The sequence below is a fragment of the Nannospalax galili genome, unplaced genomic scaffold (assembly GCF_000622305.1).
Source record: "Nannospalax galili isolate Female #2095 unplaced genomic scaffold, S.galili_v1.0 scaffold1448, whole genome shotgun sequence".
NCBI lineage: Eukaryota > Metazoa > Chordata > Mammalia > Rodentia > Spalacidae > Nannospalax > Nannospalax galili.
Window position 1 is genome coordinate 1,316,410 of NW_008358646.1, and position 26,981 is coordinate 1,343,390.

General features: G+C 50.1%; 1 protein-coding gene across 1 annotated transcript in view; it reads right to left on the minus strand.

The window, feature by feature from the left end:
- Positions 1–26,981, minus strand: part of Rai1 (retinoic acid induced 1) — a 109,119-nt gene that overhangs the window by 68,179 nt on the left and 13,959 nt on the right. The window contains exon 2 of the mRNA XM_008821983.3: positions 1,547–1,667. The gene's annotated coding sequence lies outside the window, so the exon portion shown is untranslated. The remainder of the gene's footprint in view (positions 1–1,546; positions 1,668–26,981) is intronic.

Here is a 26,981-nt window from a genome sequence, read left to right on the forward strand (position 1 = left end):
AGAGAGAGAGAGAGAGAGAGAGAGAGAGAGAGAAACTTCCCTTACTTGAACAGAAAACCTGTGTGGTCTCTGCACTAAACACTAGGCTCCTCTACTAAACTGGAAATCTACTAAAGCTGGGGGGTGGGGGAGAGACACAACGACTACAACACACGACAGCCCCACATCTTTCCACACCTCCAAAGGCAAGAAAAGATCTGACACTCCAGTCTCGGGGAGGTTCTGACCCAAAGGTCTCCTTTGGGGCTGAATCGCCCCTTCAGAACTACAGGTCCCTGAAATACTCTGGAACTGCCCTCCCTTCCCATGGCCCCAAAGGGAAAGGAGCTGTTCCTAACCATTCCTTCCCCCATCAGCAGGCTTCCCCCGCCCCCCCCCCCCCCCTGTATCCCAGAGAGGGGTGCGGGCATGTGGTCTCTGGGTCACTTGAGGTACAGTGGCTCTTGTTGTGGACTACAGGAAGACAAGCACTTCGTCACATAGCATTTCACCCCCAGGATCACCTCTCAGCCTGCATTGTACACGAGGGGAGAAGGCTGTTAGAACTGCCCTCGACGTTGCCTAAAGGCACCAGCCAATCACCATGCCCCAGCGGGCAGAATCCACAAGCCTGTCGGGGCACCCCAAGGCTCCCTGCCGCACACCCCTTCCTTCCCTCACCAGCAAGCCCCTGCCCCGAAAGGGGCTCCCTCCCCACTACCTTGGGCCCAGGGTCAGCAGTCCCAGGAGAGGCTGAGCCTTTGGAGCCCTGCCCCTTACAGCAAAGGCGCAAGATTTCATTGTCAGCCTGGCCTTACCACCCTGCACGAGGCAGGGCACAGGACTGAGGGCTTCCCTGCAGAACCTGCGAAGGAATGGGGAGGGGTCTCAAGGGGAAGTGTTTGAAAATCTGCATAGTCCAGATCCGGAAACTGCCAGGAAAGGAAGAAGGCGGGGGGTGGGAAGAGCACAACCTTAAGCGCTCCAGGACAGAGAGGAGGGGCTGGAGGAAGCACCTCAAGGCAACCCGGAGCCTTCCCCCGGGAGGCCACGCTCCTAGGAAGTTTCTCCTGGTGGCCCAGAGTAGGGCCTGGTGCTCGGAATACCCTCCCTGCCCAACCAGCTTCCAGGCACAGACTCGAACTTGAGCCGAACTCCTCCTTTCTCCAGCATCCCTCAGATCTGCGGCCACCCGCTGTGACATCTCTGTCCCAAGTCTTCTTCCACCAGTGCTGAGACTCGCTGAGACTGCTCACCATTGCATTGTGGAAGGCGCGGGGCGGGGAGGGGGGGACCCAGCACAAACAAACTGCGGCCATTAAGAAAAAAAGGAGCAAACACAAATTCCTTCTCTTGAGATTGATTCCCTCCACCCAAATGGAAACCTCCAAACAGGCAACTCCCGCCAGGATCACGGCGCGGTGGGAGGAGTGCCCGCGGCGGGCAGCGACCACGGCCAGCAGCCCCCCTTCCTGGCAGGTCTGAGCACCGTGGCAGGCTAGGATTCTGGGAGCCCTCGCGCCAGGAACAGCCCACCGAGGACACAAAGCTCCACCGCCAACAATACCTGCGGGCTCCTCTTGGGTCTCGGGGCGCCGGCGCTGCGCGTCTCGCCGTCTCCTTCTCTCCCGCCGTCTCTCTGCGCTTTCCCCCTCGCCTCTTCCTGAACCCGGCGGCCAGATGAGATCCTTCGGAGAAAAAAAATGTGAGCGCTCACACGATTCCTTTCTCTGGGCGCCGCTCGCGGGGGCCCTGGGCTCCCTCTTCTCGCTCGCGCTCCTGTGCGCGCCGCGCCTGTCCAGCCCCGCGCTTCCAGCTCAGCAGCCCCTGCGAGCGCCCTCAGTAGCCATTATTCACCCGCCGCTGGGGGGGGGCGGGGGGGGGACAGCAGGTAATTAGAGACGGCCCTGTGGCCACAGCCACTCGGCTAGCGAGATGCGGGGAGGGCGCGCGCGGGGAGGGGCACGCGGACTCGGGGGCTTGGCTGCGCACAACCCGCGCCCCAGACGCGGGGGAGGGGGAGGAAGAGGAGGAGGAATGGTGAGATGGGCGCGAGCGGGAGGAGGGGGCGCCGTGGAGACGCTCCGGCGGCTCTCACCGCTGAGGCCAGGGTCACGGCTGTGAGGTTCCGAGGCGCTAACAGACGGGGTGGGGGCGGGGAGGGAAGGGGCGTTATGTGCGCGCACGCGTGCCAAGGTTAGAAGCGGAGGAGGGAGGGAACGCTTTAATATTTTTCCAGTGACTTATGAGCCCACGGGTGAGCCCTCGGATGTGCGTTCGGAACCGTGTGTGTATCAGTGTGGCGATAAATTTCTGTTAGGCCCTATGTGTGAATGTCACCGGCTAGGGCGCGGTGGGGGTTGGTGACTAGAAACCAGCCTGTGAATGTGCTCAGGGGTCTCGGTGGTACTGAGTGATGTCGTGTTTGTCTGCGATTGTTTATAGCGGGTAATGTGGCTGCGTGGGGGGGGGACTGCCTGTGTGGGCTGTATTTCGTGTGGGCTTGTGTGCGAGTGGGCTGGCTGTTGTGTGGGATGGTGGGACTACACAAGTACAGGCAGTGCGCCTGTGCGTGCGCTGGCCTCAGACAGGGATCTGAGACTGCCTGTGGTCGCAATGAACCTGCCAAGAGGGTCTTAAGCCTGACGTGTGGGAGCTGGCCCTCGTGGATGGCACCGACTTAGGAGCTGCTTAAGGTTCAAACAGGCAGTGCTGGGATGGGGAGCAAAACAGTGAGCGCGCGTGCATAGTGAGCGCGCGTGCATGTGTGTGTGTGTGTGTGTGTGTGTGTGTGTGTGTGTATACACAGGAGTGCGCGCGCGCCCCTGCGCGCGCCAGTGTAGTTCGAGGGGGACCTTTAATGACGCGCCTTCCCATGCTGCTGCATCAGATGCGCAGCTTGGAGATCCTCTCTCTTGCTGACCTCAGGGACCTAGAGGCTCAAAATTTGTGGAGTAAGGGGGGGTGCCTGGAAGGGCAGCAGAGCCATGTTGAGGGGGTCTTGAGACAGCCAAGACGAGGGGGGGCGTAGTGCCCTAAGATAGCCAGAGAATAAACTGAAACAAAGACGACTGGGGACTTTGGGGATGGACCTTGGTGGAGGGGATGGCCTGACCATTCGCTAAGGGCAGGCGCATATAACCCAATGAAGGTGGTGCGACCCCTTCCATTCTCTGTAGTTCTGGGGGGCAGTTAATGTTTTGTGTTATTAGTGCAGTTGGCAGGTGCTATGTCTCCCACTGAGTTTTGCTGGCCAGCTCTTTTCCAAGCCACTCCCTAGCCCACGCAGCCACCCACCCACTCCATTCATTCATCTATTCATCCATATAGCCATACTCTTTCCAGCCATTCAAGTCTCTGTCCAGATTAATTACCCAGATCTTGCTCCCCACTTTGTGCAGAAATCATTCTGTCTCATTCATCCCTCAGTGTTCCACTTCCTCCTTGGGCACCTCTCTGATCTTGTAGAAAGGAGCCACCACACTTAAGTTTAGTGATGGTTGAAGCTCCATCTACTAAACCCCACCCTGTCCCTATTGGTCTCCATACACCCTACACCTGACCTCACCCCATCCTGCCCATGATGGTGTGCCAAGAAGGACTTGCCCTCAACCATCCCTTCAACCTTCTGGCCTAGGAGGTGTTCATGACACTGTTGTTCTGCCTCCCAGTCCTTGGCCAGGGCTATAAAGACCTGGTGGCACTGAGGCCATCAGAAATTCATGGCCTGAAAGTCTCCTAAGTTTAGCCTTTGATATAGTAAGAAGCTTTTTGTTTGTTTGTTTGTTTGTTTTTTTTGAAACAGAGTCGCTGACCTGGAACTTGCTATGTAGACTAGGCTGGCCTCAAACTCAGAGATCTGCTTGCCTCTGCCTACCAAGTGCTGGGATTAAAGGCATGCACCACCATGCCCAGCTGGGAAGTAAGAAGGCTTAAAAAGATTCCAAGTTGGGCATGAGGGAACACACTTATAATCCCAGCACTTGGTAGGATGACCAGGAGTTCAAGGCCATCCTCTGCTATACAGCAAGTTTGAGATCCTGTCTCAAAAAGACAAAAACAAAAAGCCAGATTTCCTAATCCAAGTGAGTGCCTAGAGCTGTTATACAGGTAGTTCCCTTTACTGACAATCAGCATTTATAGTCAAGCTTGGCACTACTCGCATGGCATTTTTCAGTCTCTCTGGCTCTACTGTGCTGTGCCTAGGAGCCAGCAGCCTCCATAGCCATCTGAGAATGAACTCCAATTTCCCCACCTTTGAAATGCAGAGCTGGTTAGTGTCTGCCTTCAATAATCTGTTCTGGAAGCCTGTGTCACTCAGTCCTGAGGCTGTATGAACCAGAGGCTTGCTGTGGGTACCATCAAGCCTGATGTCAGAGCAGCCCAAATCCCTGCTGGGGACCACTGACCTAGTCATAGACTATCCTCTTGACCCTTCCCCCACCACTTTCTGACTTTAGCTACCTCTTCCATGCAGCCACCCACAAAACCAGGTCTGAAAGGCATACCTAGAGATGGTAGTGAGTACCCCTTCTAGATGGCAGAGACTGGCATCCCCACCCGACTCTATAAGTTGAACAGAGTTTCTAGTGGCTGATGGGACCCTCAAAGTCAGGCCCCCACAACCTTCCTGACATCATGTCCTACCCTCTCACCCTCATTACAGTGCCCTTGTTATTATACATATAGGTCCCTCTGCCTCGAACACTCTGCCACCTCTGAATGATGTGTAATTTTTCTATTTATGTGTCTTGTTAGTTTTTCTGTTTGCTTTTTGGTATGTCCTTCATTGCTAAGTTGGAGCCTAGTACACATTCAGTAAGTATTTGGTGAATGGGTAGTGAATGAGTAAGGTTAAACTGGGCCCTCTACCTGTGAGCCTGACTCAGTCCGGGGCTTCTCTTTGAACTGAGGGCCCCTTGGAGAAAAAAATGGGGTAGGGTGAGGGGCTGGAAAATCTTGGGGTTCAGACAGGCTATATGACTCACCCAGCCATTGAGAATGCCCTTCAGAGATCCTGGAGAGTCTAAAGGAATGAAGTAGTGGTTGGGTGGATTTTCCCTAAGAAAAGCAGAATCCTCATCTGTTCTAGGGGACCTCTCTTTGGCTCAGTGGTGCTCCTAACTAGAAAAGTCAAAAGAGGCTGTGTTCGTTTCTACCCAGTGCAGCATTTGGCACACAGTCAAATGCCCAATGTGATAAAGTCAAAACTCACACTTAAATCTGCATGAGTCCAGCCCCTGGCTTGTTCCCTAAGATTCTACTAGCAGGGTTCTGTGTGGCAGCAGGAAGCACAGGTCCACAGAGCAAATGACCTCAGTGTTGAGGGATAGCCAGGCAAGGGGCTGCTCAGCAGGACGGTTTTCTGTACCTCCAACTTGCTCTGCCTGGAGACAGACAATGATGGCCCCTGCATAGTTGCAAAGAGTTCTGTGGGTGCTTCCCACTAGGTGTGTGGCTGGGCTACCAAGGTAAGCAGGTTTGCCAGTCTTGTAGTTGCCTGTAGCTACCTGAATAGTTGCTTTCATGCTCACTGAGAGGGATGCTAAAGAGAAGTGGAAAGTAACAAGCAGGGGGATAGGGAAGTACAGGCCAAGGGACATGGCCACCAGGGGACAGAGCCAGTCAGGGGCCACTTGGGCAGACACAAGGGAGAAGGACATGGACCCACCCAACTAAGACAAGTAGGTGTCACTGAGAAATCAAGTTCAAATAGTCCTGGGCTAGAAGCCTCAGGCCAGAAATCTGCAAACCTGGGGTCAGACGGTTAGCCTGGTGTTTTGTCTTGCTATTTCTTTGCTTTGCTGGGGTGGATACTTACATTTTAGGGAGGGGGAATGGCAATTTCAAATCTCCCAAGTATCCTCTCAAATCTCCGAGTATCATCTCCATTTCAGAAACTAGGTCACTAAAGTCCAGATGTTGGCCTTCCCAAAGTCAGTTAACTTTTGAGTAGCAAAAGTATTCGTCTGCTGGTTTGGTAGATATGTACTGAGTACCCACTATATGCTGCTCTCTGTGCTGAGGATCTATAGCAAGGAACAAGACAATTATTCCACTTTCCTCCCAAGGCAGGCATGAAACTGAAGAAGTAAATGATGTTCAATCAGCATGATTTGTTCTGAGAACTCCATTAGGCAACTTCATTGTACCATTATAGTGTCCTTAAACTAAGAGACAACTGCAAATGACACTAGGAGACAATCTTAGAAATCTTGTGATACATGCAGTCTGTCATCACTGAAATGTTAGGTGGTGTCTGACTATAGTTGTGTTACTCTGAGAGGAGGTGTGTTAAGGAAATACAGGGCCAGGGAAGGGGTCTGGGAACATGGGGTGGGGGCTGTCTTTTTAATATTGAACGTCAGGAAACTCAAGGCTCAGAACATATTTGGAAGGCTAAGTGGTGAAGCATGCAGGTATCTGGAGGGAAAGCTGCAGCAGAAGAAATGGTAAGCGCAAAGGCTCTGAGGCAGGAACTGAATTGGTGGCTATAGATGAGTATGGCAGAGGGAACCAAGGCCACACCCACAGGGCCCAGCATATCACTGTAAGGACATTCTCTCTTTTACAGTGAATGAGATGGTTGTCTTTGCAGTATTTCAAATATAGGAGGGATGTAATCTCCCCTAGCTCTTTATTATAACCCTTGGCTGCCACGAAGAGATTGAATGTAGGGCCAGGGCAGGAGCAGGTTCTAGGCCACATAGGAAGGGGTCACAGTCTGGATTTAGTCACAGTCTGACGGCTGAGCAGCTAACCAGGAGAACTGCTGTGATCTGTCCATGCCATGGACCTATCACAACTGTACACTCTGGGCAGAGCCTGGAGCATATGCCCCTCCTACCTTTATGCCATCTGGTAACTTCATCATGCCAAAAAGGTGACTGTCCCAAGATCTATCTCCCAGTTGATCTGACAACGGTGACCTGTTACCTTCACCTCTGAGCCTCAATCTCACCATCTTATGGGCATGTTGACTTAGATCAACTCTCAGACCTCTCTCCTTGTGGCTCTGCTATGCCCCCAAACCAACCAAGCTAATCTCCTGCCATAGCTCTACTTTGCCTTATGCCTGTGGAGTAACCCTGGCATGTCAGGTATATAGTTAACATTCTGGGGAGACAGTTATGAGCAGCCAAACACCCCTGCCTGCATGGGGCTAGCACAGGCATTCACTGCCAGATTGTGTCTTTCTGTCTCCACTAAAACCCTCTGCCACCTAGTATTCCTTAGGGAGAATACAGAGAACAGATTTCTCTTTGAAGGCAAAGAACTTTGCGTCTTAGCTGGTGGTGGAACCACTGAAGAGTATGGAAATTCCAGTTCCCAAAGTTTGTGAAACATTTTCAAACAATCCATGTGGCCCCAAGTCCCCTTCCTCCGCAAATCCCACAGGCTGGCAGTGAGTACTAGACAATGATCTGGGCGCCCATGGTAGGTTCAGGCCAGAGGCAGAAGGCTGCCCAGGTATCCATTGACAGGGACAGGAATGCATCTCCAACTCTGCATTGTTAGGGGGTCTCAGGTGAAAGTGAAAATGCAGGTGCAGCCAGGACCAGGCTTTCTCCATCAGCCTTCCATCTGAGCTGCCCCTCATCTTTACCTGTAGTTCTCCTGTTATCTGTCCATCTGTCCACCCTTCCTCACTAGCCTATATGAGGTCACCAGAGGCAGCCAGCACCAATTCAGGCTTATGCAGGGCAGAGCCCAAGTTGAAGTCTCTCAACCCACCCCCTGTAGGACCCTCACTGCAACTGAAGTCTTATCTGCCCATGGGCCCATGCCTGTGGGTCTAGTGTCACCTCTGAATTCCTGCATTCCCCTTCCTAGGTGGTCCAGATCAGTCTCTCCATTTAGAGTCTCTGATGCAGTTGTTCAACTTTTCTTCCAGCACAGGGTCTAAGTTAACTTCTAGAAGCCTCTAAACTTTTATTCAGGGGTCAGAAGCTACAGGCAGGACCCAGAAGTGAAGGAGAAAGCTGTGTAGTAAGAGAAAAGATAGGAGGTTTGGACAGCTGGAAAAGAAGACAGACAGGTGAGGAGACAGATGGGAAAGAGGGAGGGAAGGAAGGCAGGCAGGCAAGCATGAGCCAATGGAAGGGGAAAAGAAAGAAAGCTAGATGTGGGAGTCTTTGTCTTAACTACAGAAACATCGTGGCACAGGCCTACTTAGCCCCAGTGGGACCCATAGTGCCTTCCTGCCTTTGCCCCTTTTGCACAGAACCACTCCTTAGCTAGGGAGCCCCACTGAGCTAGAGATAGTGCCTGAGCCTTAACCAACCCTCTCCACCAACTTGGCAGATTCTTTGCAGGGGCAGCAGCAGCAGCCAGTTTGGCCCTTGGATCTCATTAGCAGTATAACACCCTCCCCTGCCAGGGACCATGTGGGAAGGCAGGAATGGGCTTAACTCAGCACCATTCTAAACTGTGATGTTCTATGACCTTGTATATGTACCATGTTGAGGTCACAGAGCTGTGGTGACCAAGGATGGCTAAAGCCTCTAACACTTTTCCAGGAAAGAGTCACAAGTACCAGTGGGGGTCAGGGCAGGCAGGTCTTTGGTTCTGCTGAGCCAAGAGGTCCAGCCTGATGCATATGCTCACACACCCAACCCAAAACCCATCCAGTCAACAGGAACCACCACATGTCAACCATGGCCAGAACAAGCGCATGGTCCCACCAGGCCGCACGTGCCTTCATCATGGCTGGGACCCGCTGCCCAGGTAAGACTGAGAGGAGATCTTGCCTACTCTTTGAAGCCGCTACTCTGGCACCTATGTCATGGCTCTGTCATTCTGTCTTCCTCCTCCTCTCTGCCTTGCTTTCCTCTCCCTTTCATTGGTTCATGCTCTCCTTTCCTCCTTACTTCCCCCTCTCCTGTCTCACTTATTTGTCTTCCTTTCCAGCTGTCCAAACCTCTTATCTTTCCTCTTACTACCCCACTTCCTCCTCCACCTCTGCCCTCCTACCCCCACAGCTGCTGATCCCTGAATAGGTTTGAAGGCTTCTGGAAGTTCACTTAGGCTCTGTGTTGGAAGATAAGTTGAGTGACTACTTCAAAAAGCCACCACTAAGACCTCAATGTGCAAATGGATGCTCAAAAACCCAGACATGACACACAAGGAGATGACAGATACTGGTACAACACACCGGATGCACATGTTATGCACACCTCCTGGGCTGTGTTGACACAATAGCTGCCCCTCACCTAGAGATAGTCATACAACCTCAGGTGCCCAAGAATGGGAGCAATGATGACCCCCTTCCTCCACCTTACTCTTCAAAGCTCAGGAAAATGAGAAAACCATCAAGTCTGGGACACTAGGCCAAGCCCTGGCCAAAGGGGCTGAGGACAGCCACAGACTTTTGAGGGGGGTGGGTGAGACTTGAAGGGAACCAAAGATATGGCAGAGATAAACCCTCAGAGGATTAGAGACCTGGGCCTGGACACATCATGCGTAATGGGCTACAGACAGAAACCTTGGAGATGGAGACACTGACATACAGAGATGTGCACACGTGTCTACCTAGAGGTAACAAAACTATTTTTTAAAAGCTGGGTGTGGGCTGGGCATGGTGGCACACGCCTTTAATCCCAGCCCTTGGGAGGCAGAGGCAGGCAGATCTTTGGGAGTTTGAGGCCAGCCTGGTCTACATAGTGAGCTCCAGGACAGCTGGGGCTACAAGGAGAACCTGTCTCAGAAAGACAAAAAAAAAAAAAAAAAAAAAAAAAAAAAAAGCTGGGTGTGGTGGTTCATTCCTATAATCTCAGCACTTGGGAGGCTGAGGCAAGAGAATTGCTGCAAGTTTGAGGCCAACCTGGGCTGTAAAGTGAGACTCTGATCTCAAAAAAATAGTAATAATAGATGTGACACATGCACAGTAAGGACACGAAGACTCCTCTAACATAAGGATGCACATGTACAAACACAGGTGTCAGCCACCTGCCTTCACACTGCCACTCCCAGGAAGGGACTTCCTAGGCTTGTGGGCCTATCTCTGGGTAGCTCAGCCACTCCTAAGTAGTTCTCCAGCCGCTTCACAGTTCAGCCCAGCGCTCAGAGCCTCTGTCCTCCTTGGATGTGTGGCAACAGATATGCCACCCGTGGGCCTTTGGTCCCAGGCTAGTTAGAACATGCCCTCAAGTCTTTGACACAACTCAGGCAATACCCTCTTTGCTAAGAGAGATCCAGGCCCCTGCCCCAGTCTGTCATTTATAAAATGGCACTGAGGGTGCTGCTCTTCCAAGCCTGCTCTCAGAGGACATGGGCCCCCATCACCTGGACATTGGCTGGGGGTCAGGCCTCAGCTCTGTGTAACTTGAGATGAGAGGACAAGGACACTGGGATGAACCCTATAGAGCCTGTTCTGAGTGGCTGCTCAGCTCTTCCCATGGTCAGGGTAAGTCTGGGAGACCAGACTGGAGGGCAACCTGAATCTGCAGAAATTACCTTTGGGAAGGGGAAGAAGAGTGCTCTGACCCTTTGTTTATCATGCTTAAGGCTCTGGGTTTAATTCCCAGAACCATATGAAGAATTTGTCCCTAGAGGGTCAGAGGTGGGAGGGACCCTGACAGCTGTGTGAATGTCTTACCACACAAATGTGATAAGAGGAAAAAGGGACCAGGATGACTGTTGATCCAGGGCTCAGAGAGTGGAAGAGAGTCATGGGTGACTGGGAGGCTGAAGGCTCCTAAGTCTCCAACTGTGGGAGAGTAAAGAAAGGAAAACATGGTCTCCATTGTGAAGGCCAGGAAGATGGGAATATTGTTATCTTTCCATCGGTGTTTGGTGATGGGCAGCAGCCTCCTAAACCCACCTGGGGTGAGGCTGAAGTGCAGATCCCAGGCCTTTCACCACAGAACTGATGGGGCTAAGAGCCAAGGGCAACAGCCATGCTTCCTCCCAAGCCTGTTTCTCACTCACCTGCTTTGGGGAAAGGCTGTTTGTTGGTGGACTTACCTGTCAATCCACAGCATTTTTTTCTATGGTTTGAATATGGTGATCCCCTCCCAACTCATGAAAAAACTTAACCCTTGTAGTATCATGGTGTTCCAGTCTCCTGTCAATTGTGTGAAGAAATGGAGATTTAATCCTACTGTGACATTTGGAGGGTGGGCCTTTGAATGTTAGGTTTGATTAGATCATTGGAGTAGAGGCCTCATTACAGAATCCTGGTAGCTTTATAAGAATGAAAAAGACCAGAGTCAGTGATTTGCACACACTGCCACCATGATATGAAGCAGCCCAATAGGGCAGCCATGAGGGCCTGTGCCTTGCTGTTTGGCTCCTGTACCTCCAGAACTATGAGCCCAAACAAACCTCTTTATTAAGCAGTACAACTCAGGTATCTCATTATAGTAATGATAAGCTGAGAGAACTCCTCAAATGTGTCCATGTGGAAACTGAGGCTCACTGTGTTCCTAAGCCTTCGTTTCTTCCTCTTTAAAATGGGAAGAACAGCATGGACTGAATCATGTTAAAGATGAATAGAAATTAGTCACCATGGGATTTGCTATGCCATGAGCCCTCAATAAATGTCAACCCTGATGACTGTCATTTCCTTCCAGTCTGTGGGGAGATTTAAGCTTTCTATCTGAGGTAAATATCAAATTCCAAATGTTTCATGGTGATGGTCTGAACACTGAATTTGGAAACCCTGTTTGTGCTGCCAGGCCAGAAGCCACCATAACTTTACTTTGTCCCTAATGCCTAGTTATCATCAACATTGCTCTAGACTACATGACCTCCAAATAACCATCTGAGGAATACCTTACCAAGACCCAGAAACTGGGGTTCAGAGGGGAGCTGAGGAAGGTGGCAGCCAGGGTGAGATTCCACCTCCAAATAAGGAAGAGCCTGCTCACAGGCAGAGCTGCCCAGAAATGGAAGGTGTAAGCAGTAATGTGGTGGTGAGTGGCCCACAGAGGAAGGCATGTAAGCAGAGAAGGGTGGCAGCTGCCAGCAGCTGGGGCACTACCAGAGATGACTGCTGGCTGCCAGGGTCTCCAGCCTCCACCACAGCTACTCAGGCAGGAAAGGATTTCAGAAGGCCAGAGCTGGGCCAGAGCAAGTATTACTGCTCCTGGGCCCCAATGAAGTAGGGCTAGGTGAGACACATGGCCCTCTTCAACATAGATTATTTTTCTAGATAGGAATACTTACTTTTTATTCCTAGGAGGGAAAGTACACACACACACAAAATAGAAGACAAAAGTTCTAAATTGCCCTCAGCCTATGAGCTGCTATCAACACTTTCTGGTCATCTCTTCTATGTACCTCAATTTGTGATAGGAATTTTGATCACTATAAAATACCTTCCACTGAGATGTAATTCACATACTAGAAACTTCACCTCTTTTGGCGCTGGAGACGTAGCTCAGTACAGATCACACAGTCAGTATGCATGAGACCCTGGATTTGATCCCCAGCACCTCAAATAAAATCCATCTTGTTTAAGCTGGGAGTGGTGGTGCACACCTTTAGTCCCAGCACTTGGGAGGCAAAGACAGGTGGATCTCTGTGAGTTCGAGGCCAGCCTGGTCTACATAGTGAGCTCCAGGTCAGCAGGGGTTACAGGGAGACCCTGTCTCAAAAGGACCAAAAAAAAAAAAAAAAAAATACATCTTGTTTACAATGGACAAGTCAAAGGGTTTTGGTTTATTCATAGAAATAGTCAGCTAGTTCTGCTATCTCATTTCAGAGTACTGTCCCAGTCGTAGTACTAGCCTCCTTCTACCCTCTGGCTCTGCACACTTGCCTGTTATGGGTACTGCTTGCTTTCTTTTTTTTTTTTTTTTTTTAATTTTTTAAATTTTATTTTTTTTAATTTTTTTTTTTTTTTTTGTGTTTGAGTGTTTCCCCTACCATATAGGAGCTGGGAATCAAACCCAGGTGCTCTGCAAGAGCAGTCAGTGCTCTTTAACTGCTGAGCCACCTCTCGCCCCCAAAATTTATTTTTATTTTATGTGTATGAGTGTTTTGCCTGCATGTAAGTGCACCCATGTTGTGCAATGCCCACAGAGGTCAGAAGAGAGTGTCAGATCCCGTGTAACTGGAGTTACAGATGGCTGTTAGCTGCTTTGTGGGTGCTAGGAATCGAACCCAGGTCCTCTGTAAGAGCAGTCCTCTTAACTGCTTAGTCATGTCTCCAGCCCCTCTTTTTCTTCTTAATGAAATTATTTTATTTAAAACCTTGTAAATGGAGGCTGGAGAGATGGCTCAGTGGTTAAGAGCACTGACTGCTCTTGCAGAGGACCCGGGTTTGATTCCCAGCACCCACGTGGCGGCTACGAACCGTCCTTAACTCCAGTTCAGGGGAATCTGATGCCCTCTTCTGACCTCCATTGCATTTCACGACACGGGTGCACTCACATACATGCAGGCAATACACTCATACATATAAAATAAAAATAATTTAAAAAAATATATAAAACCTTATAAATGCAGTGACAAAAATACATAAAATAGGGATTGGAGAGATGGCTTAGGTGGTTAAGAGTGCTTGCTGCTCTTCTATAGGATCTCAGCACCCACATCCAGCAGTTCACAACTGCCTATAACTCCAGTTATAACTTCTTCTGGCCTCTGCAGGCACATATATGACATACATAGAGAGAGAGAGAGAGAAACACATATACACATAAAAAAGTTCTTAAAAAATACATAAATAAAACTAGGGCATATTGATGCAAAGCCAGATATACTTGCACTCATGAATTTCAATCCCCTTTATTATTATTATTTTTTTTGGTCTTTTTGAGACAGGGTCTCCCTGTAGCCCCAGCTGTCCTGGAACTCACGATGTAGACCAGGCTGGCCTTGAACTCAGAGATCCACCTGCCTCTGCCTCCTGAGTGCTGGGATTAAAGGCGTGTGCCACCACGCCCGGCCCCTTTATTATTTTTTAAACATACTTTTATTAATTGAGAATTTATTACAATTTATTTTTATAATCACCACTATTTCTCCCAGTAACTCTTCCCAGATCCACCCCCACCTTCCTATACCCTCTCAACTTTGTATTTTTTCTTCCCTTAATAACCCACAGAGTCTAATTTGAGCTACCCATATACCCGTGGATATAGGGCCATCCACTGGCTCTTGGTTGACCTACTAGGAGGCCATACCCTTAAAGAAAACTGTCTCCCCCACTCCACCCCCAGAAGCCATCAACTATCAATAGTTCCTCAGTTAGGAGCAAGGGCTCCTGAGCCTCTCCCTACATTGTTCTAGAATGTTGACTGGCTTGATCTTGTGCAAGTCTTAGGCAGGCATCCACAGCTGCTGTGAGTTCATGAATGCAGTGGTCCTATCATATTGTTCTGGGCATTTCTATGGCCTTTCACATCTGGCACTGGTATTTTTAATGTATAATTTTCAAATCCTATTTTCACCAAGCATTATATAGTCACCATATCTATATAGTCCCCAAGGCCTTATCAATAATATTATGTTTGATGCTTGTGAACCAGGGTAGGTGGTTTTGGCTTTGCTGGTTTGGGGGTAGGTTTTTTGTATATTTGTTTTTGAGAGAAGGTCTCATGTAGTTCAGACTGTACTCATACTTGCTACGCAGCTAAAGATGACCTTAAACTCCTGATTCTCCTGTCTCACTCTCCCGAGTGCTGAGATTATAAGCATGCACAACTCCTGGCTCCAAGGAGGGATTTTCTTTGTTTCTTTTGGTTTTGTTTTTTTTCAGACAGGGTATCTCTGTAGCTCCAGCTGGCTTCAAACTTGCTATGTAGACCAGGTTGTCCTCAATCTCACAGGTATCTGCCTGCCTCTGTGCTGGGACTAAAGGTATGTGTCACCATGCCTGGCCAAGAAGCGATTTTTTTGCACCACAGTTTATTCAATCCTTGTAGCACCACCACTATCACCCTACTCCCCTGCTCAGGCCCTACGTTGCCTGGCCAGACCAGTGCAGCAGCCCCTCCTTGGTCTCCTTGTCCCTTTAAGCCTTTGCAGCAGCCACAGGGAACCCACTGAATAGAAGTCAGATCACTCTTCCTTCCCTTATTCAGAACCTTCCATGGCTCCCATCTCTGGTAAGACAAGCAAACTCCCACTATACCCCACGTTCCCCTCTATGTGGTATACACTCTGCTTGGGGCGGGGGGTACTGCCAGAGGCTGAGGTAATGGGGCTCATCTTTACCTCCTTCCATGCAGTCGTCTAGGAGCTGTGTACATGAAGCACAAATACTGAATTTGGAATGATGACATTTCAAGTCCAGTGGCCTCTGCTCCTTCCAATCTCTGGAGGCTCCCTCTACTCCAGCCACTCCATCTGGCTATCACTCCAGTGTGACCTACCTCAGGGCCTTTGCACTGGTTCCTGTTCTCCTGGAACACACTCCTAACCACTTCATTTTTGCAGGCCTATTTTGTTTCTCTTTGTAGCACTTACCACCAGACATATCTGTTTGTTGCCTACTCCCCAGCTGAAGTGGAAGCCCTGGGGCACTATCTCACCCACTGATGTCCTCAGCACCTAGCACAGAGTTGCAGCTCAACTTGGTAACTGAGCAGTTTCCAGCAAAACATGCAACATGAAAGCAGCCCATGTAAAATCCAAGCATTCCACAGGGACAGTGGACTCTGGCAGCCCTCTGCCTGCAGCTCTGGCCACAATATGCATTTTGTTGATTGTGCTGGCATATTTAAGTCAGGAAAGGTCTCACACAATCCAAATTCCAGTTTCTGTGGACCGCAAAGATCTGATCACATGGGGCCATACATCTGCAGACCTTGAAAGGCTGGCCTGGGGGACCTGGTGGCTCCCAGTCTGAGTCCTGGGGACAGCAAATGCCAGAGAAAGAGCCAAGCCTCCCCTACTGCTGCTGCTGCTCCACCAATCCTAGCTGCCCTTCAACTACTGTGACTTCCCAGGTGCACCAAGCTCTGCTGTCATAGGCCTCCTCTCATCACATGGCTTCAAGGACCATACCTGGAGGCCATCTTTGTATGTGTGTATTGTGCGAGGGGTAGGGCAAGGGACAGACTCTAAGCTGTGATAATAAGTTACACCCATACCAGGGGCTAAGAAGAAGGGTCTGATTTAGGTCACACTGGGTGCCGACAGGTGCTTGTTAGTCACTTATGCTTATTGTGCAACAGCATGTTTAACTGGGGATAGTGACAGTGGGAAGTCAGGTCTGGTTGGACAGGGGCTGGAGCCCAGGTAAGATGCTGTTGCACTCCATCAGGAGGAAGGGCCCTCTTTCAGCTCAGAGCTCCCCATCCCCCAGCCCCACCTCCTGGGCAGAGATTTTTCCCTTCCCACCCTCAGGATTTTGCTGCATTCCTGTGAGTCATTCTCCAAACAAACCAAATGAGGGAGAAAAGGGAGTTGGGGAGAGGGAGGAGGAAGGGAAGGGGACGTAGGGAAGAATAAGACCCCCTCCACCCTCCCACTTGCTTCTCTCAGCACCCTTCCCATGCACACAAGGGCTGTCAGGGAGAGCTTGTGCAACAGGCTAGCCATTCTGAGCACAGAACTTGCTGAGTGACCCCTTTTCTGTGCCTCTGGAGAAAATGACCTCAAAGGTCTATGCCTGCAGGATACACAGGCTTCCAAGAGGGCTCTGTCTCCTATGAGGCCAGTTGCCCTTGTGTCTTCAAAGCAGCTTGTGCCCACTTCCTTGCCTCAGTTTTTCTACTCATGAAATGAGAGGGCAAGTCTGTGGTAGGTCCAAAGGGCAGGTTGACCAGGTACAGCTGGATCCAGACAGTCCAGCTGTTCAAGAGGCTAAAGCATGGACAGGAGCTGCCTGTGCTTGTCTCAAGGCCAGGGCCAGACAGCAGGGCCTCCTACCAGAAGTTCTCATCTCAGTGGCCACTGAACAAGGCATGATCCTAACAGCATTGCCTATAGCTTGCAGGAAGGCAAGGGTAGGGGTCCAGGAAGACCCCAACTCGAGGAATGAGAAGAGGCACTGCTCAGAAAGAAGAGAAACAGGCTCAGTCAGTAAAGTGCTATGCAAGAATGAAAACCTGAGCTGGGCATGGTGGCATTTAGTTCCGGCACTTGGGAGGCAAAGGCAGGCAGATCTCTGTGAGTTCCAGGCCAGCCTGGTGGTTTACACAGTGAGTTCCAGGCCAGCTGGGACTACAGGGAGACCCTGTCTCAAAAACACCGGCGGGGGGGGGCGGGGCGGGGGCTGCTGCTAGACAGATGGCTCAGCAGTTAAGACTACTGACTGCTGTTGCAGAGGATCAGGGTTCAGTTGGTTCCCAGAACCCACATGGTGGCTAACAACTGTCCATTCGCTCCAGTTTCAGGGGATCCAGTGCCCTCTTGTGGCCTCCACAGGCACTGCACACACATGGTACACTTACATGCAGGTAAAACACACACATAAGCCAGACATGGTGGCACATTATCTGTAACACTAGTATTGAAGGTGGGGAAGGGACAGAGGCAGACAGCAGGATCCCTGAAGCTGACAGGCCAACCACTTTAAGCCAATATGTGAACTCTGGATTCAGGGGGAGATGGTCTCAAAAAATAAGGTAAAGAGTGATAGACATCTGTAAGTCTTATTTACTCCCCTAAGGCACAGATGCCACCACCTGGTCAGGGGTTCTTAGCAGAGTGCTAGCACACAGACTTTCCATTAGCAGGCACCACTGTCATATGGTCCCAGGTTGCTGTGGGAATAGGCCCGTCTACTCTTCGTTTTTGGTCTCTGTCAGGTGGGTCTGGAACACCTACCAACTTTACTTGGAGATGCTAGTGGGGGCCTGGTGTCTGCAGCCCCTGAAACCTCTCAAAAACTGTACCTCAGAATCTAACTCACTTAGGTTTCCAGGGAGTCTTTGAGCTCCCTAGCCAGCTCAGGGCTTGCCTCTGCTCAGCCCTTACTGGACACACTGCATTTGAAATGGAAGCCTTTTCTCTCTCTCTCTATCCCCTTGCTCCTCTCAAAACTGCAGCTAGCAAAGCACATTCCTGCCTCAGAGCCTTTGCACTGCTGTTCCTCTCTGCCTGCACTGCTCTTGCCTGGACATGCAATCAGGCTCATTTTTTGCTTTATTTCAGTTCACCAGCTACCTGCTCAGCATACCGTCCCTGACTTCCCAATTTCAACCTTCAAATGACACCCCACTCCTGAGCCCTTCCCCACTCTCATTTTCATTCCCTCTTCAGCTCTTCTGATATGCTCTGTACTGTATTCCTCTGGCATGTGCAGTCTACCTTATATTATCCCCCTCAGAAGCTCCACCAGGCTAAGAAGCATAGTCTACTTGCTCTACATTGGGCTCCTAGAGCCTATGCAGCCCACACAAAGCTCCACAAGCATCCAAAGAGTGCTACATACTCCTGTCACTCAAGAAGGAAAGCCTCATTCTGAGGTGGTCTTTCAAGTCTCCTGAGATAGAGAAAAAGAATCAGAGCAGACTCCTCTTCCCAGGATAAGCCTGCCAATCAAGGGTTTGCTGATGGGTGCTAGCTGGTCCTCACTATCCTTTGCTCTTTAACTCACACCCTGCCATCTACCAGGACATTACACAAGTCCTAGCTCCCTGATTCTCTCTCACCCATCACTGTGCCTCCTAGACCCAGCTGGCCCTTACCCAGTCTCCTACATTGTCTTCTGCCTCAGCATATTTTCCCTGCCTTCAACCAAGGGCACTGGTACACCATGACCCATGGGCTGATGACCAGTCTCCCTCCAGCCTACCACCTGTCATCTAGCCTTATCTTTACTGGCCAGACCAAACTACCTGGTGCCTCCTACCAGAGGCTTCGTCTCAAACATACCCTTCTCCTGAAAGCCATTCTTTGCTTCTACCTGCTTTGTGAGTCTGTGTTCCCCCAGGGAACATGCCCAGTCTCTGGCCATTCTACAGCTATTTCCAGCTCCCTTGCTGTCCTGTGGGTACTTGGGCGCTTGTGAAATAGGTGTTCACAGATACTTTGAGTGTGTGTGTGTGTGTGTGTGTGTGTGTGTGTGTGTGTGTGGTGTTGGGGGTGTATGCATACATGTATGTGCACCTATGAGCAACTGGAAGCCAGGAGACATCAGGTGTCCTCTATTCTTCTTTCTTGCTGAACCTGGAGCTTGTGTTTTTCGGCTAGACCAGTAGCCAGCAAACCCCAGCAATCTTCCTGTCTACCCCCCAGTGTTACAGTTACAGGCATGTGTGGGACCATGAAATATTCTGCCCTACAGGGACCTATCACTTTTATTGACTCCTTATAGGCCAGAACTGGTCACAAGACCCTAAGTAAGCACAGTCCTACCACAGGCTGGGAAGGGCCAGGACCTAGAGTCTGACTACCACCTATGAGAACACCACAGCAGAGGAATTTATTGGGTACTTCCTGTGCCCTGTATGCTCATCAGGGGACATAAAGAGAAAGGCTCGTTTAACATTCATGGCAGCATAAGACTCAGATCCCATTCAAAATGTCCCCTCTCTCTAAACAAGGAAGATAAAGCCCATCGTGCAGGGACTCACCAAGGTGACACAGCCAGAAAAGAGCTGGCCAAGACAAAAACTTTTCCAGTATGATTCCAGGCCCTTACACATCCCCCTGCTGGCCTAGCCCTTGGCTTCTTCCACCCCTCCACCAAGCCTTGTCTATGGCCAAGAACTGCCCTAGGTAGACATCAGGTCCCTCAAGCAGAAGGCCACACCAACAGCAAGAGCCTTTTCATGTTGCCACATTGCTCTCAGACATTGTACACTAGAACTCCTGGGAATAATAAGGCCAGCTCCAGGTTTTGCTGTCAGAGAAACTGAGGCCATAGGAAACCAAGGTGGCATCACTGGCATTTCTGAATATGCAGGGCTAAGATGAGATCCGTCTCTGCTCACCATGGCCTCACAGCACTGTGAGGGGGCAGCCTCAGCCTAAGCCAGGGCTCCTCAAAAGTGAGCATGGCCAGGCATATTCCACCTTCCTGAAAGGTAGGCATAATGGTCTACCCAGACAGTGTCCAGGTCCTGACCCATTCAGCTGGCTGTGTTTTAGAGCTGGGCTGGCTGCTAGTTCAAAACTTTTAGGGACAGCTCTTCCATGGAAGCGAAGCCAAAGAGGTTCCACACCAAGAACCTATATCCAGACTTCTAAAAACAAGGCCTTCCAGAAGCCACAGAAGGCCATTGGGGTAGAGGGTCTGAGAAGTAGCATGGAACAAAGATCAGACTCACTAGAATTTAGAAGACCCAGCTAGGACCTTTGAAATGGCTCAGCTGGTAAAGGCTCTTGCTTGCCAAGCTTCCTCATGACCTACAAGCTGTCCTCTGATCTCAACATATATGCTATGACGTGAGCATGTATACATATATATGCACACACACAATAAATAAGTAAAATGTAGTAAGAAAAATAAAAGACCCAACTCTATGACCTTAATGGCTTTGAGCATCAGTTCCCTTGCCTGTAAAATGGGAGTGTGATCAAGATCCTAATACCTGACCTCTATATCTTCAGCATAAAAATGTTCAACAAACACTACCATTATGGCAACTATTGTTCCCATACCTGAGCCCCAGAAGCATGGCCTCATAGCTTTCTGAGCTGCAGCTGGGCTCCCATACCACAAAGATTAGTGGGTAGTTCTCTGCTCCAGCTGCTGCAAGCATGCACTCATACAGTCCTTCACATATGCCTAGGGGCTGGATCAGAAAGTCATCCTTCACAGAAGCACCTGGACAGTCATCCTCCTGCTGCTGATAGCCTGAGGCAGAACTGGACTCTCCAGTCTCCAGGGAGCCCTGCTCTGCCTGGATGCCCTGAGTCCCTGAGTTCCTTTATGGCTACCCAATTCCCAAGATGGGCACCTGGGAAGGAAAGTACAACTGTGCCACCACCTCCCAGTCTCCTGTAATGCTCAATGCCTCACTCATCTAGTCCACAGCATTTATTGGGCACTTGACACATTCCACTTCTAGAATCCCCCGTTTAGAAACTTAGAAGGCATCATTGATGTTGTACACAGGTTTCAAAGTCCCAAAGGCCTGGATCTGAAGTCCATTCTGCCACCTGTCAGCTGAGTGACTCTAGGCACCCTGCTTCCCCCAGTATCCTAAATGGTCCCACCTACTGAAGGTATTAGTAGGACCTCCTTTATGGTGCTGACAAGCTACAGGGCACCAGGAGCTTCAGGTACAAAGGAGGTACCCAATCTAAGTAGGTGGCATGGGCTGCACGTGTCCTTTGGCTGGTCAAGACAGGGTCTTGAGGTAAGCCAGTAGAGACCTCCCTCTAGGTTTCAATAACCTTATTAATCAGAGTACACTGTCTGCCACGCTAGGATGCCACCTAGCAGCCCTTGGCAGCCTGCCCATTCACCTCCATTTTATCTGCAAGGACATCTAGGGACAACGACAAGGGAGGAGTCACAAAGCTGGGAAAGGTATGCCAACTTCTGTCTGAAGACCAGGCACATTAGGACCCCAGGCACCCAGAAGAAGCCCAACCACTTGGGCCCTCTACCACCAGTGCACGCGCACGCACACACACACACACACACACACACACACACACACACACACAGCCATGACTCCTGGTTCCCTGCACACAAGTAGGCCTCCAATAAACATATGCAACTTGGACTTCTGGGGATGACCTTGATTGCCACCTGAGCAACAGGGACCCACTGAAAGTTGTTGGGCAGGAAACAAACTTCTGCTAACCTTTCCAAACTCATGCCTCCCCACCCTCAAGTGAGCAAGCATTTTGTCACTGTCCTCTCCCCCTCGAGTTAGGATTCTGCCCCAGCCAGGCCCTTACTCTACCTGTTTCTCTACAACAGAGTACAAATATTCCTTTCTAGGGCTAGGCTCCACAGAGTAGTGCCAGAATCTAACTGCCCTCTGTGCTCTCAGCATTGGCCCACACAGGAAGGCCCAGGGCAGGGGCTCCCCAACAGGGACTGCACAAGCTTGAGGATTCTGTCTCAGATGGTAGAGAGGACCAGGAATGGAAGAAAGATGGGCCAGGCCAGGAAGGGACAAAAAAGAAGTAGGTGCAAGGGAGAAGGGACAGGCCATCTATTTTTGTGTGTGTGTACTATTTGGTGGGGGGGAGGGCGATGGAGGTCAGGGTATATACCTTGTGGGAGTCGGTTCTCTCCTACTCTGTGGGTTTGGGGATCAGACTCAGGTCTTCAGGCTTGATGACCCCTTACCCAATGAGCCATCTCACTGACTCAGAGAAACCATCATCTAGAAGGCAGTAATAGCTCACCTCCTCCCTCTTTCTGGAGGCTCAAAGTCCCTGAGTTTCTTTAGGACTACCCAACTCCTGGGGTAGAAGCCTCTGCAGAGAGAAGGGAACAAGGGGGAGAAAATATGGTGCACTAGAGTGGGAATGTAGATCAGCTCCTAGACTGCTTGTCTAGCATGCTGAAATAGCTTGATCCCCAGGACTTCATAAAATTGGGCATGGTGGCATAGCCTGTAATCCCAGAAGGGAGGAAGTACAGAGGTTCAAGGCCATCCTCAGCTACACAGCAAGTTGGAGGCTAGCCTAGGCTACATAAAACTGTGTCACAAAAAAGAAAGGAAGGGAGGGAGGGAGGGAAGGAGGGAAGAAGGGAGGGAAGGAAGGAAGAAGGAAGGGAGGGGGAGGAGAAGAGGAAGGGGACGGGAAGTGCAAGATTCTGGGTTGGCACAGGAACCCTCTAGGGCTTACCTGGGTGGACTAGGGCAGGCCCTACTAGTAGATCTCAATGCTGACAGTGTCAGTAGAAGTCTCTCAGGCCCCAGGGTCTCAGTCTAGACAGAGAGCTGTAGTGACCAAGCCTAGGGCCAAGAGGAAGCAAGTAGGGAAAGCAGTGACAGGACACAGCTGACACTGGCTCTGTGAGCTCAGTTCAAGGGAGGACATAGACAACTTTACCCTGGGGTATGGCCCAACAGAGAGACCAGCTATAGTCAGAGGACAGAGGCACATCCTGCTGGAGGGGTGGGTGGTTTTCAGAGGATAAGAGAAAAGGGTCCTTTGTTGTAAGCAGCAGGGCCTGGCTTTGGGATAGAAGGGAGGTGAAGCCTTTTCCAGGTGTGATAAAAGACACACATATGAGCATAAGGCCAAGGGGTATTTGGAGGAGGCAGCCATAGGCCAGTCCAGGAGACACACAGAAGGTCCAAGAGGAGGCAAGATCTGGCATTCACAGTTCCAGAAGTGAAGAAGGCTAGGGTGCTCAGCCTGGCTGGGGAATAGGTCTTTGGAGAGTGAGGGAAACCAAAGAAATAAGGAACTGAGGTGCTGGGAGACACGCCAAGACCCCAGCACAGGTCTCCACCTTCAACTGGCTCACAAAACATTGGTAATTAAAGAGAATCATACTTGCAGTAGACAAGGCCCATGCCAGTTCTATCAATTCCCTCAACAACCCAAGCAGTTCTTTGAATTTCATTTGATAAAGGAGTAAACTGAGGCTTAGAGAGGGACACTTGAGGTCTCTAGTTCATAAAAAGCCAGTGAAGGGCTGGAGAGATGGTTCAGTGGGTAAAATACCTGCTGTACAAGTGTGAGAACCTGAGTGTGAATCAACAGAACCCATGTAAAACAGAGCATGGTAGCAAGCTTCTGTAATTTCAGTTCTACAATGAGATAGGAAGCAGAGATGGGAGAATCTTGTCAAGTTCTAGTCCAGTTACCCTGACAAATTCAGCAGCAAACAACAAAGTGTAAGACAAAGACTATATGATACCCAAGGCTGTCCTCTACACAAGTGTCATGGCATGCAGGAGCCCACATTCACACACTTGAACATACACACAAGCAAATGTGTGCGCACACACAGTTTTGTTTTTTTTTTTCTTAAAGCCACAGTGAGGATTTGAACTTGAGGCTAGGCTCATAACCAGGAAGCCCTACTTACTATAAAGCCAAGAGGAAGGGTGTGATGACTGGACAGCCTCCTACCCAGTCTACTGTGGCTAGCTCTACCCATCTGGGGTAGTAAAATTGGAAACTTTGGGTGAAATTGCTAAAGTGCTCATCCTATACACCCCAACCAATGGGTAGGCCTCCAAAATAGGTGTATAGCAGCTGGGCATGATGACTCATGCCTGTAATCTCAGTACTCAAGAGGCTAAGGCAGATAGATGGAAATCAGCATGGGACACATAGTGAATTCCAAGACAGCCTAGACTACAGAATGACACCTTATCTAAAAAACAGTAACAACAGGCTGGGCGTGGTGATGCACGCCTTTAATCCCAGCACTCAGGAGGCAGAGGCAGGAGGATCTCAGTGAGTTCAAGGCCAGCCTGGTCTACATAGTGAGTTCCAGGACAGCTGCGGATACAGGGAGACCCTGTCTCAAAAAGACCAAAAACAAACAAACAAACAAACAAAAAAATAGTAACAACAACATCAACCACACACACACACACACACACACACAAAATGGGCCTGTAAGCTGGAAGTGGCAAGAGGACCCCTTGTGTCCAACATGTAACTAGCACAGTAGCTGGTAACAGGTATGCAAAAATACTAGTCACAAGAATAAATAAATGCATGAATATTGAATGCTCTCTGGTAATGGTGGGGGGTGGGGTGAGGCTAGCCAATCCTCTGATTTCATCTCATTGGTGCTTTCTTCAGCCCAAGAAAAGTGGTTCTGGGAGAGCACAAAGGCTAAGAGGAGATGGCAGGTGGGGCCTGAGGCAGCTATGCTATGTGGTGGCTGTAGGCATCCCCTGGGGCAGTACCTTGAGAATTCCAAGGTAGAAGCTGTTGCCCTGGGGGGGAAGGGGAGAACACTGAGAGAGGAGACACTGACTCCCCAAGTTGTACTCAGCCTCCATGGAGTTACAAGGAAGCTGAAAGCCCCTGAAGAGCCTAGAGAGAAGGTGGGCAGCTGCCTATAGCCGCACACAGCAATCAGGAGCTTTGACTATCTGAGTCTTTCCATAGTGACTAGACCAGCCCCCATCCTGTTTCCTTCAGAGAAGTTCTGCACCCCTTGGGGCCTCTTCCTTGGCTTGTGACCAAGGTGCATTCCCACACATGAATGCATGAGTGCATGACAATGCAGGTAGGCAGGTCTTAGATTCAATTACAGTCTCTTACCCTGGCCCTCCCTCATCATGGGCAGGGCCCATCCAGACCACAGGTAATTTCAGTGCCTGGCACACATTAGGCCTGCCACACATAGCTGTTTACTAGATGAAGTACTATTGCTACAGTCACAATACCAAAGGGGGGAGGTAAAAACATCCATGCCCATCGTGGCCTTTCTTGCCTCTTCATAAGAGCCTGGGTCTCATAAGGTTCTGGGTGTCACTGCTGCCTTCTCACAACTGAGATGAATAGGCCTGGAGGAAGGGCTCAGTGTATTGTTCCATCCTGGTCATCCCATCCCCCTTCCCAACCAGAGGACTAGCCCATCCCTCAGCTGTCAGCTGCTCTACAAAGCTATCTGACCCCAGGGTCCTGAGCAGCCTCTAGGGCAATAGTGACAAGGACATTAGCTACTAAGGGAGGGGGAAGGCCAGGCTGTTGTAGGAGTCCCTACCACTTCCCTAGTCTCTGGCTCAGACACTGCTTTGGGGCAAAAAGACAATACTTTAAATGCAGAGCTGACCTGTCCCTGGGTGTCAGGGTCTCAGGCTGAAGATTTTCCCATCACTCCTTCCTGTTCTTGAGTCCTGATTAGACTTGATTCCATAACAAACTCCAGCCCTCTCTGCCTTGGTCATTCAGATCTCAATGCTCTTAAGTCTAGCATGAGTTGCCCTGAGAGAAGCCAAAAGGGCCACCCACCCATTGTATTCTAGAAGCAGCACTGAAGCCCATGCAGGAGAAAGGGCTGCCCCAAAGCCAAGCCTGAGTGGGATACATGCACTGTATTGGGGTCCTGGCTTGGCTATTAACAAGCTGTATGCCCTCCAGACCTCGGTTTCTCTACCTGTGAAATATGCACCTTGGCCACTGTGACCCCCAAATTTCCTCTGATCTTAGCACCACAGGACAGGAAGGCCAAGTTCTACTGGAAGAAAGTTAGGGATTTTAAGTGCCCCTCAGCCCCCAAAGCAGCCTTTCCTAGACTTCAGGCCAAGGTATACTGTGGTCACAGGATCAAGGATGGCTTGGAACCTAGTCCTCCCAAGGAATAGTGGAAAAACAGATGTCCTTAAAGAGCAACTTGGCTAGTGGCCGTTGCCTGACACTGACAAAAAGTGAGTGAAGGAGCTAGGTGTGGTAGTACATGCCTATAACCCCAGAACTGAGGAGGTAGAGGCATATGGATTAGGAGTTCAGGGTCAGTTGTGACATAAAAAGACCATGTCTCTCTCACCTGCTTTTTTTTTGGTCTTTTTGAGACAGGTCTCCCTTGTAGCCCCAGCTGGCCTGGAACTCTCTATAGACCAGGCTGGCCTCTGCCTCCCTAGTGCTGGGATCAAAGATGTGCGCTATCACGCTCGGCTTATTTAAAAAAAAAAAGACCATGTCTCAAAACACCAATACTAACAACAAAACGTCTGAGGGGTGCAGCTCAGTGGCAAAGCACTTGCCTAACAAGCAGGAGGCTCAGCTTCATCTCTGACATCATACACAGCAGTGGAAAAGTCCCAGAGCACCTCCTCCCTGAGCACAGAGGACCAAAGCCTCACTCCACAGGACACACAAGCACATAAACTGAACCACACCCAGGGGAATCTACTAACCACAACCACACATAACCATATACACATTCTTATCACAAATACAGACTCATAGCCACCTAATAGCACCCACTTACACGTACTACACAAGCCCACACAGAAGACTGAAGTATGTAAGATTTGGCAACTGCACAGGAACTAGCAGCCTTTCCATGCACCCATGGCCAACACTGATCCAGCTAGATGCAGTGGCTCACCCAGTAACCCCAGCACTTGGGAGACTAAGGCAGGGGATCATGAGTTTGATGCTAGCCTGGGCTACATGTGGAGAGCCTATTGGAGAGAGAGAGAGAAAAAAAAAAGATTTCTAAAAATAAAGGCCAGTATGATGGCACATGCCTATAATCCAGGACTGAG